This window comes from Lepus europaeus, chromosome 4 (genome assembly GCF_033115175.1).
Source record: "Lepus europaeus isolate LE1 chromosome 4, mLepTim1.pri, whole genome shotgun sequence".
Lineage (NCBI taxonomy): Eukaryota > Metazoa > Chordata > Mammalia > Lagomorpha > Leporidae > Lepus > Lepus europaeus.
In genome coordinates this window covers 17,840,318-17,852,880 of record NC_084830.1, presented here as the reverse complement: position 1 = coordinate 17,852,880, position 12,563 = coordinate 17,840,318, and positions in this window count along the sequence as shown.

Sequence of the window (12,563 nt, the reverse complement as noted above, 5' to 3'; positions counted from 1 at the left end):
CCTGCGTGGGGTCCTCCACAGCTCAGCACCCAAGGCAGGGATACCTTTGCCTGGTCTGAGAGTGGTACTGTTGACATGGTTACAAGAAAGAGAGAGTCAATTAAAAAGACAGTCCCTGCACACCCATCATCTGAGTCTCTTGGGACCACTTCTAAACACCTTGATTGTTTTGTGTGTATCCTGCTGAGTTTCTTCATGCCTAACAGTAAAGCAAGGTAGACTCTCTCTGGCTCTTTTTCTGTAATAGAATCCTATCAGTACATATTGATTACCATAATCCTGTTTCCTCTTAACAATATGTCATGAGACCTACACACTTGTGAATAGAACTTTTCGTATGTCAGAGGCTACTTCCAGAGGTGCAGAAAAAAAAAAAAAAAGGAATGAAAAAAATCAGATTATTTTGGTACAGAAATAATTTGGAATCTATGCATAAATTTTCATAGTATACATTTTTCCTTTTTTTTTAAAGATTAATTAATTTATTTGAAAGTCAGAGTTACACAGAGAGAGAAGGTGAGGCAGAGAGAGAGAGGTCTTCCATCCGCTGGTTCACTCCCCAGCTGGCTGCCACAGTCAGAGCTGTACCATTCAGAAGCCAGGAGCCAGGAGCTTCCTCTGGGTCCTCCCATGTGGGTGCAGGGTCCCAAAGACTCCAGCCACCCATGTGGGAGACCCAGATGGAGCTCCTGGCTTCGGACGGGCTCAGTCCTGGCCCTTGTGGTTGTCACTTGGGGAGTGAACCAATGGATGGAAGATATTCTCTCTCTCTTTCTCCTTCTCTCTGGCTTTCAAATAAATAAAACTTAAAAGTTTGTGGGAAAATTGAGCATCAATTTCAAATTAATTTTCACCAAAATAAGCTTATATATATTTTAATTCCATTTTTACATGAGTTTTTGAAGTGCTCTTATATTTTTTAATTTAGGTATCTATATGGGTTTATTTTAGCAAACAACTGGGATAAAGGTCTATCTGATGTCCCCCTTCCCTCATCACACCAGCCTCTACTTCCATCCGCTGGTTCATTCCCCAGATGGCCACAATGGCTGGAGCTGTACCGATCCAAAGCCAGGAGCCAGGAGCTTCCTCCGGGTCTCCCACATGGGTGCAGGGCCCAAAGACTTGGGCCATCCTCCACTTCCTTCCCAGGCCATAGCAGAGAGCTGGATCAGAAGAGGAGTAGCTGGGACTAGAACTGGCACCCATATGGGATGCCAGTGCTGCAGGCCAGGGTGTTAACCCACTGTGCCACAGTGTCAGCCCCAGCCTCTACTTCTTAAAACTCTTCCTGTGACTTGTGAGACTCCACTCTGAGACATCTTCTACTCCTTTGACTTTCTATCCTGGGATTGGTTGAGAGCTCCTCTCCCCCTCCCCCTTCCTCTAGAGGCTGATGTCCCTTAGGGTTGAATCTGGCATCTTCTGCTCTGTGGGGGCCGCACATCCTCTCTACTTCCTGTTCACTCTCTCCTCTCTACTTCGCTTCTCTGTGACAATCCGCTGCAGGGGGCTTTCCAAAAGTTCACTGGATATGAAAATCAAAGATAAGCTTGGCACCAGGGTGAAGATTCCACCGGGACACCTGCATCCCATATCAGAATGCACATTCAAGTCAGGATCCTGATTCCAGCTCCCTGCTAATGCGCACCTTTAGCCGGTACTGGATCCTTGTCTCCCCTGTGGAAGAACCAGCTTGAATTCCAGGCTCCTGGCTTTGGTCTGGCCCAGCCCTGGCTTTTGGGGGCCTTTGAGCAGTGAACCAGTGGATGAGAGTTCACTCTGTCCATTTGTCTATCTACCCAATGTCTTGAGAACATAGTAGAGAGACAGAGACCAAAAAAGAGGAAGAGAGATCTTCCATTCACTGATTCACTCCCCAGATGCCCACATGGCTGGGAATGGGCCAGAGGTAAAGCTGGGAGCTGGGAGCTCAATTCAGCTCTCCCTTGTGTGTGCCAGGAACTCTGTCCCTGGAGCCTCACCACAGCCTCACAGGGTCACATTGGCAGGAAGCTGGAGCAAGGAGCAGAGCCGGGTGCGCAACCCCGGTGCTCTGATGTGGAATGCAGGCACTGTACCCAGCATCTTAATCAGTAGGTTAAATGCCCACCCTTCCACTGGCTAAACTTAGAGCATTTTCATGAACCCAATAAGAAGCCACATATGTCTATAAATGTTGGATGACCCCCCCCAAAAAAAAAAAAAAAACCAGAAAGTATTCCTGTTGGAAATGTTCACCAGAAAGACATTCTTTGGAATGTACTTGTATATGAATTTCCCCATTATGAATCCAACATCCATTCTAGAATTCAAAAAATACATGGCTGTTTCCCATGGTTGACAATTCTGGCAAAAACTCTCATGTCTGCTAGGTTCCCAGGGTGGAAATCTGTCTCATCACTGACTCCACGCTCTCCTTTACTTCCCCCACGGTCGAAGCCCCAAACCCCGTGACCTCTCCGCCAGAACGTACCTGAAGTCGGTTCTCAGTTACTCAGCATCTCCATCATGACCGCAATTCTCAACTTCGTCATCACTTACGGGGATTATCCCCAAAGTTTCCTGGTTAGGTTTTCCCTTTACCATTTCATCAGCCACACTTAAAACCAGCTCATCAATCACACTTAAAAATCCTGAGTGAATTGAATTGAATTTCTATTGCTCTCAGATTTAAATTCAAACCCTCGCTTTGGATAATGGAAGATTTGGCCCCTTGCAGTCCGTGAGCCCACTTCTACCAGCTTCTGCCCTCATCTCCCACTGATGGATATCATGATTTCCTTGCGCCCTGGAGTTTGTCCCTCACAGACCTCTCTGCCTACACAGGTGCTATTCCTTCTGCTTGATGGGTCTGTTTGCCCATCAGAGACCGCAAACTCCTATTCATCCTTCAAAAGCCAATTGAGCTTTTCCAAAAAGCATTTCCCTTGCTTCCGGAGGCAGAGTTAATCTGCTTCCTACGGGGCTGCAGTAATTCGTGTTGTCTGTTACAACAATTGCCGTGTTGACAGTGATTTTTCTATCCATGTTGTCTCCTTTTCCCAGGGTCTACATGGGTATATGTGGTGCACACAATGTTGTTCAGAGGGAGAAAAGTCAAGTGTGAGGCGAGTTTGTGGAAAATGAACGTGCCAAGGTAACAGATTCCTGGGAAGTTCTATGGTCCACATGAGGGTGGAAATATTGCAGAATGTTTATATTCTTGCAGTCACAGTGGCAAGGCCAGCCAGGCACACAGGCACACAGTTGGAATCTGGCCACAAATAGTAGAAGCTCCTATGAAGACTGAATTTAGCAAACTGGGCAAGCTGCCCTGCCGGCCAGCCTCCCTCTCTCTGGGTTGCCATTCTAATATTTTTAAAACAATGCAAATTAAGCACATAGTGATCACACCCAGCACAGTCCATTTGGTGCCATTCTGGGGGACACTTTGGGATGATTTTTGGGAGAAGCTTGTGTTTCAAGGGGATGAGGTTAAAGATGAAAGAATTGGAGCTTTCAGAGAGCCTGGGGCTGCTGCCGTGGGAGCCTGTGCCACCTGCTGTTTTCTGTTCCCGTCTGCTGTGGCACTGAGTGTGCTACCTGCTCAGCTGTGAATCTCACCTTTTCACCGACTTGATTTGGCCACAATACGCTCAGTTCCAGATGAATCATGACAACAATCATACTCCTCCTTAGCAGCGATTGGTCCAGTCGGTGAGCATGAGACCAAGTTCTGAACAACGAAACTGAAGGAGAAGTTGACTGGAAGTTTTTGAAAATATGTTTCTTCCTGCTAAGAGAGATACCTGTGAAAATAAAGCCCTCTCCCTACCTTTCTCCCTATTTTGGGTGCTCTGGCATTAGGATGTGATGAGGGGAGTTGCTGCAGCCATCTTGTAGTCATGAAGTGAGAAGCTTAGGGAAGATGCCATCAAAACGCCGAGGACACTGGGAAGGAAGGAAGAAACTGGCTTGGGTCCTTGAAGACATCAGTGAGCTGCTCAGTGCATCCTGGGAATGCCTGCTTTGGACATGTATTAAGTGACTAATAAAGCCTTTATGGTTTAAAATACTATAAGTCAGAAAATGTATAAGCTGAAGTTGAAAGCTCTTGGAGGACGCACAGTACATTTGCAGCTCTTCTCCTCCACACTGAAGCCCAGCACAGTCACGACGGGGGACAGGCAGATCGCGGTCCTACTCCCCTGTGTCAGCTGGCAAGGGAGCAGGGTGGTCTGCATAAACTCCGGTTTGGGTTTACCCTCTCAGTGACGAAAGAACAAAAGAAGCAAGGAAAATGGAAAGATAAATAAGGGGACTTGAGAAGTTGTGCTTGTTTCCCAATGTGGCACGCTCTGCATGTCTCGCAGACATTGTGCGCTGTTTGTTTAGTCATTGCATCTTGCTATGGGCTATGAGCTTGGGATATAAGAGTGAGAAGATATTCTCGTGCTCAGGTCGCTCACCTGATAACCAGGGCGAGCGAAGTGTATGCAATCTATTCAAATGTAAGGCGATATGATGTGAAAATCAACTCATTCATTCTTGAATTCAATCAGTGATGGTTACTGAATGCCATCTTAAGATACATATAGGTGCAGAGGAAAACCATTCGTTCCAATCCACGTTTTCCTTCAATTCCACAAAAGAACTTCTTCTTGGAAATCCAGGGTATCTCTAGTCTGAAAACCTAAAATCTGAACTCCTTTATGAGGTCTAAGGCATGGTGATAATATCCCACTTGCCTGTTTTCACTTCTGTTACCTGGTTTTTAGGGGTGTTATCCAAAAAATAGTTGCCCATATTGGTGTCTTGAAATGTTTCTTCTATAATTTTTTTCTAATTGGTTCATAGTTGTACTTTCAGGTCTTTGATCCATTTGAGTAGGAAGCCTTAGACCCAAGGCTATCTCTGTCTCGCTAAGCCAGCTCCATATGTGACAGCTTTGCTAGTGTTGACAGCTATCTGATACCTCCGTCAGCTACTCTCACATGGATTCTCAATCAATGGCTCAACAAGTTTCGCAATTGGTTTCTCAATAGCTGCAGAACCTGTGGGCATGTAGAACACAAAACAATAACCAGGAAGAAAGGTGGGCAGGACAAAGGGTTCAAATCTGGGAGAGTCCAAAGGATACCAGAGGGAAGAGGATGTGGCTGTGGTCTACACAGACAGGAGGAGGAGGAGGGGAGGACGTGGCTATGGTCTACACAGACAGGAGGAGGTGGAGGGGAGGACGGGGCTGTGGTCTACACTGACAGGAGGAGGGGAGGACGTGGCTATGGTCTACACAGACAGGAGGAGGAGGAGGGGAGGACGGGGCTGTGGTCTACACAGACAGGAGGAGGAGAGGAGGACGGGGCTGTGGTCTACACAGACAGGAGGAGGAGGAGGGGAGGACGTGGCTGTGGTCTACACAGACAGGAGGAGGAGGGGAGGACGTGGCTGTGGTCCACACAGACAGGAGGAGGAGGTGAGGAGGACGGGGCTGTGGTCTACACAGACAGGAGGAGGAGGTGAGGACGTGGCTGTGGTCTACACAGACAGGAGGAGGAGAGGAGGACGTGGCTGTGGTCTACACAGACAGGAGGAGGAGGAGGGGAGGACGGGGCTGTGGTCTACACTGACAGGAGGAGGGGAGGACGTGGCTGTGGTCTACACAGACAGGAGGAGGAGGAGGGGAGGACGTGGCTGTGGTCTACACAGACAGGAGGAGGAGAGCAGGACGTGGCTGTGGTCCACACAGACAGGAGGAGGAGGAGGGGAGGACGGGGCTGTGGTCTACACAGACAGGAGGAGGAGGAGGGGAGGACGTGGCTGTGGTCCACACAGACAGGAGGAGGAGGAGGGGAGGACGTGGCTGTGGTCTACACAGACAGGAGGAGGAGGGGAGGACGTGGCTGTGGTCTACACAGACAGGAGGAGGAGGGGAGGACGTGGCTGTGGTCTACACAGACAGGAGGAGGAGAGGAGGACGTGGCTGTGGTCTACACTGACAGGAGGAGGGGAGGACGTGGCTGTGGTCCACACAGACAGGAGGAGGAGGAGGGGAGGACGTGGCTGTGGTCTACACAGACAGGAGGGAAGAGGAGGGGAGGACGTGGCTGTGGTCTACACAGACAGGAGGAGAGGAGGACGGGGCTGTGGTCCACACAGACAGGAGGAGGAGGGGAGGACGTGGCTGTGGTCTACACAGACAGGAGGAGGAGGGGAGGACGTGGCTGTGGTCTACACAGACAGGAGGGAGGAGAAGGGGAGGACGTGGCTGTGGTCTACACAGACAGGAGGGAGGAGAAGGGGAGGACGTGGCTGTGGTCTACACAGACAGGAGGAGGAGGAGGGGAGGACGTGGCTGTGGTCTACACAGACAGGAGGAGGAGAGGAGGACGGGGCTGTGGTCTACACTGATAGGAGGAGGAGGAGGGGAGGATGTGGCTGTGGTCTACACAGACAGGAGGAGGAGGAGGGGAGGACGTGGCTGTGGTCTACACAGACAGGAGGAGGAGAAGAGGACGGGGCTGTGGTCTACACAGACAGGAGGAGGAGGAGGGGAGGACGTGGCTGTGGTCTACACAGACAGGAGGAGGAGAGGAGGACGTGGCTGTGGTCTACACAGACAGGAGGGAAGAGGAGGGGAGGACGTGGCTGTGGTCTACACAGACAGGAGGGAAGAGGAGGGGAGGACGTGGCTGTGGTCTACACTGACAGGAAGAGGAGAGGAGGATGTGGCTGTGGTCCACACAGACAGGAGGAGGAGGAGAGGAGGACGGGGCTGTGGTCTACACAGACAGGAGGAGGAGGGGTGGAGCACATGGCTGTGGTCTACACTGACAGGAAGAGGAGGGGAGGACGTGGCTGTGGTCTACACAGACAGGAGGAGGTGAGGAGGACAGGGCTGTGGTCTACACAGACAGGAGGAGGAGGGGAGGACGTGGCTGTGGTCTACACTGACAGGAGGAGGAGAGGAGGACGTGGCTGTGGTCTACACTGACAGGAGGAGGAGGAGGGGAGGACGTGGCTATGGTCTACACAGACAGGAGGAGAGGAGGACAGGGCTGTGGTCTACACTGACAGGAGGAGGAGGAGGGGAGGACGGGGCTGTGGTCTACACAGACAGGAGGGAAGAGGAGAGGAGGACGTGGCTATGGTCTACACAGACAGGAGGAGGAGGGGAGGACGTGGCTGTGGTCTACACAGACAGGAGGAGGAGGGGAGGACGTGGTTGTGGTCTACACAGACAGGAGGAGGAGAGGAGGACGTGGCTGTGGTCTACACAGACAGGAGGAGGAGAGGAGGACGGGGCTGTGGTCTACACTGACAGGAGGAGGGGAGGACGTGGCTGTGGTCTACACAGACAGGAGGAGGAGGAGGGGAGGACGTGGCTGTGGTCTACACAGACAGGAGGAGGAGGGGAGGACGTGGCTGTGGTCTACACAGACAGGAGGAGGAGGGGAGGACGTGGCTGTGGTCTACACAGACAGGAGGAGGAGGGGAGGACGTGGCTGTGGTCTACACAGACAGGAGGAGGAGGGGAGGACGTGGCTGTGGTCTACACAGACAGGAGGAGGAGGGGAGGACGGGGCTGTGGTCTACACAGACAGGAGGAGGAGAGGAGGACAGGGCTGTGGTCTACACAGACAGGAGGAGGGGAGGACGTGGCTGTGGTCCACACAGACAGGAGGAGGAGGAGGGGAGGACGTGGCTGTGGTCTATACAGACAGGAGGAGGAGGAGAGGAGGACGTGGCTGTGGTCTACACAGACAGGAGGGAGGAGGAGGGGAGGACGTGGCTGTGGTCTACACAGACAGGAGGAGGAGGGGAGGACGTGGCTGTGGTCTACACAGACAGGAGGAGGAGGAGAGGAGGACGTGGCTGTGGTCTACACAGACAGGAGGAGGAGAGGAGGACGTGGCTGTGGTCTACACTAACAGGAGGAGGGGAGGACGTGGCTGTGGTCTACACAGACAGGAGGAGAGGAGGACGTGGCTATGGTCTACACAGACAGGAGGAGAGGAGGACGTGGCTGTGGTCCACACAGACAGGAGGAGGAGGAGGGGAGGACGGGGCTGTGGTCTACACAGACAGGAGGAGGAGGAGGGGAGGATGTGGCTGTGGTGTACGCTGATTGAGGAAGAGGAGAGGGACAAGGGTAGGAGTGGCAGAGTGAGTGACACTGGGCCGTGAGCAGGGCACAGAGGCAGGCAAAGACAAGCCGTAGTCTGAGCACCACAAGCAGCTGGCGTCAGTGAAAGGTGGGGGATGGTGAGGAAGGAGAGCAGCAGGGCCTGGGATGTAGGGCATCTGGCTGACATTGACCCCTGTGATGGCTGCACTTGAACTTTGCCTGCTACCTTCCAGCAAATTTGCTGAGATTCTGCAGCTTCGAATGTGCCAGTGTATCAGTTACTCTATGAGACAAAAGCTACACCAGGAATCTTCAGGAATTAGGCCTTTCCTACCGTGACTTCTAGTGTGGTTGCCGGAGTCAGGGCCCTTGAGTTTCTTTAGAATCCCACTGTTAGAGAAGTTCTCCCAGACGAGCCCCAGGATCTTTGAAGTCCTTTTCTAACTTGGTGACGCTTGTGCCAACCATGTTCTCCCAGCGGTGCCCAATATTTGATATTTTCTCAAAAGCCATTTCTTGATTTCAATATCGTTTCCCCCCTGGAGCTGGAATATGGGGGTGGGCAGTGGGTGAGCTGTTGTCTCCTGCAGCCAGTTCTAGCTCTTGCATGTTCAAACAATGGCTCCTAAGCTTTTTCTCCCATCTCTTACATTTTCAGTACAGGCAATGAGAAGTCAGGTAGCACTTTCTACCCTGAAATCCTCTTAGGACAGAGGACAGCAGGTAGGCAGGCTGCCTGTTTTGTAAGTTCAGTTTTACGGGGACACACCCATGCCTATTTTCTGGTCTTGCATTTGGCTGCTTTCCCATGGCAGGATTGAGTCGTTGCAACAGGGTCTGGATAGTCCACAAGCATGAACCACAGCAGTTATCACCTAGCACTTCACAGAACCAGTTTACCAAACGCTGATCGGGAAGGCTGAGCTCATTGGGACATTTCTGATTTTGCATATCAGCACAGCTAAGAGTGTTGCAAATTTTCTGCTACTGCAAGACAAGGACCCCTTTCTTCCCATTTCCAGTGACAGTTTGCCCATGGCTGGTGCAGTCAATTAGCAGACTTCTTCTTCAGTGCCAAGAGGAAATCTGTAGTGAAATGGAATGAAAAGATAAGTTAAGAAGCAGACATTTGGCCTGGAAGTGAAGCCACCGGTTGGGATGTCCACACCCCATACTGGAGTGAGAGGGCTTGAGTTCCAGCTCCACTCCTGATTCCAGCTTCCTGCTAATGTGCCGTAGGTGATGGCTCAAGTACTTGGGTCTCCGCCGCCTACATGGGAGATCCAGCTTGATTCCTGAGCTCAGACTTCCATCCCCAGCACGGGGCTGTTATGGACATTTGGGCAGTGAACATGCAATGGGAATTCTGTCAGTTTCTATACTCCTCTGCATTTCAAATAAAATCAATCAACAAAAGTTTTTAAAAACATAAGATTAGGGCCGGCGCCGTGGCTCAACAGGCTAATCCTCCGCCTTGCGGTGCTGGCACACCGGGTTCTAGTCCTGGTCAGGGCGCCAGATCCTGTCCCGGTTGCTCCTCTTCTAGGCCAGCTCTCTGCTATGGCCCGGGAGGGCAGTGGAGGATGGCTCAAGTGCTTGGGCCCTGCACCCCATGGGAGACCAGGAGAAGCATCTGGTTCCTGGCTTCGGATCAGCGCGGTGCGCCAACCGCAGCAGCCATTGGAAGGTGAACCAACGGCAAAAGGAAGACCTTTCTCTCTGTCTCTCTCTCACTGTCCACTCTGCCTGTCAAAAATAAAAATTAAAAAATTAAAAAAACAAAACAAACAAAAAAACACATAATTTGGTGCAAAAAATTTTTGAAGTCCACACAAAGTTTTTTTTATAACATGCATTTTTCATGAACTTTTGGAATATCCCTGCTATTCAAGGAATTCAAATTATGCTTTCACCAAAATAAACTCATCCTTTAATTTCATTTTCAACAGACATTTAAAAGTATTTTTGTGCTTTGGGATTCTTTTGTTGTAGTTGTTGGTTGGTTGGTGGGTGGGTGGGCTTTCAGAAATCAGATTCTGAGAGTCTAGCATTCAGGATGCTTGTTAGGTTGCACAGTCCTTCCAAATCTGTACCAGGACCAAGCAGAGGAGAAGCTGATCTGCACTTGGGACCCATGAACAACTTTCTCTGCCAAGCCCACTGAGAACCCAGGAGCTGACATTACTTGGTAAAGAGTTATCCTTAGGCCGGCACTATGGCTCAGTAGGCTAATCCTCCACCTGTGGCACCGGCACTCCGGGTTCTAGTCCCGCTTGGGGCGCCAGATTCTGTCCCAATTGCTCCTCTTCCAGGCCAGCTCTCTGCTGTGGCCCGAGAGGGCAGTGGAGGATGGCCCAAGTGCTTGGGCCCTGCACCCCACACCTGCATGGGAGACCAAGAGGAAGTACCTGGCTCCTGGCTTCAGATCGGCACAGCGCACCAGCTGTAGTGGCCATTTGGGGGGTGACCCTACGGAAGGAAGACCTTTATCTCTGTCTTTCTCTCTCTCACTGTCTAACTCTGCCTGTCAAAAAAAAAAAAAAAAAAAAAAGAAAGAAAGAAAGAAAAAAAAAGGTTATCCTTGGCTCTGCTTCTGATCCAGCTTCCTGCTAATGCACACCCAAGGTGGCAGCCAGTGGTGCTGGCCCAAGAACCTGGGTCCCTGCCATCCATGTGGAAGACCTGGAAGAAGTTCCAGGCTCTTTGCTCTTTCTGTCTCTGTCTCTCTCTACCTTTCAAAATAAGTAAATAAGTAAAAAAGTTTTCCTGTTTTGGTCCAAAATGGCCAGGCTTTTGTGTGTCTGTCTTCGTCAGTTGCTTAAAGGGTGTGAGCTTGGGAGAGGCTAATCTCTACAATTGCAGTAACCTCGCAGGGGACTGACAGCAGAAAGCTCTCTGCTCGTAGCTGGGAAACAAGTTCCCCCTTTAAAGGGAATCTGGGTGCTGCATCTGTGTGTCCATCACTTAGGGCCTCTTGGTACTTCTGTGGCCTTATCTCTCAGTTGCTCAGCTCCTTGCTGTATCTTTTTTCTTGCTACACCACAGTGCTGGGCTCCTCTTGTCACTTCTTGAGCATGTCAAGCATGTTCCTATCTCAAGCTCTTTTCCATTTATGTTCCTCTATCCCATCTGTTCCTCCCTTAGGTAACAAGTGACTCATACCTTCCCCTCCTCACACTTATGCTAAAATGTCCCCCTAATTTTGAGGACTTCTTTATCTTAAATAGTGACCTGTCCTAACATCCTTGCATGTCATTTTCTTTAATTTGCTTTACTTCTTTTTCTAACAGTCATCACCTCTTAACATATTTGTTTGTTGACTTTTTGTTGTTCATTCATGGTCTTGCCTATACTTTGTCATCCACTTGTGCATCCTCCGTGCCCAGGATAATATGTGAGCAAGCAGATGGCAGAGTTTCTGTAGGAATTGGTTAGATGAATAGAAGAATGAAGAAGCTGAACAACTGCTAGGTTCTAAGATAAATTTGTGAGCAAAATCAGAGGGGGACTTTGCCCTCATGGAGCTTGCTGTCTGGATGGGAGGCAAACAATGACTCAGTCATACAAATAAAGTTACAGGCGTGAGATGGCCTGCAGTGGGAAGGTATATGGTGCTAGATGAGCACAGGGTGGGTGTTGGCCCCGTCGGGAAGGTCATGGAAAGCTGGTGTGAGAAATGGCATGTCAACTGAAACCTGGGGATGAGCAGGCTTCCATAGGTAAAGGCAGGTGACAGAGTCAGATTTATCTTTCGGAAAGACCAGTCAGGGCTCAGTGAGCGTGGATGAGGGAGCCAAGGATGACAGGCTTGTTGGGAGGCCATGAAATCCTGGTGAGGGATGATGAGAGCTTTAATTAGAAGTGGCTCTGGTGGTTGGAAGGAGCATCTGGACTTGGCAATTATCTATGAAGTACGCATAAATGAGGCTTATTTATGGATTATTTATGGGAGAAAAGCAGGACAGGGAAGTGATAAGAGGGATGTCTAGGGTTCTGTATACCTGGATGTACGGTTGAGAGAAAAAATATTGGAAGAGGAGTAGATCTATTTTGTTTGACTTTATTTTGTGCTAGCATGTGTCTATGAGAGAGAACAATGAGAGAGAAGAAAGAGTGTGATTTTGGGTTTTGACATTTTGGTTCTGAAGCTGTATTGAGGCCTCCAGGAGACCAAGTAGACTTGGTCATGAGAGGGAGAAGTTCAGCCATCTTGTCAGATGTTCATTTTGGAGGTGTGTGTGCAGGTGGTATTTGGAAATGTAGGGGTGGATGAGATCACACAGAGAACACTCCGACATAAGAGGAGAGGGTGGAGGAGACTGAGGAACTTGAAATTGAGTGGAGACTGGATTAGTGAGAGAGACTGGCAAGCCTGCCTAGAAACGCTGGAGGGAAGAGAGGAGGTTGTGGGTCACCCAGCAGAGTGCTTCTGGGAGAAGGGATTCCTCAGCCA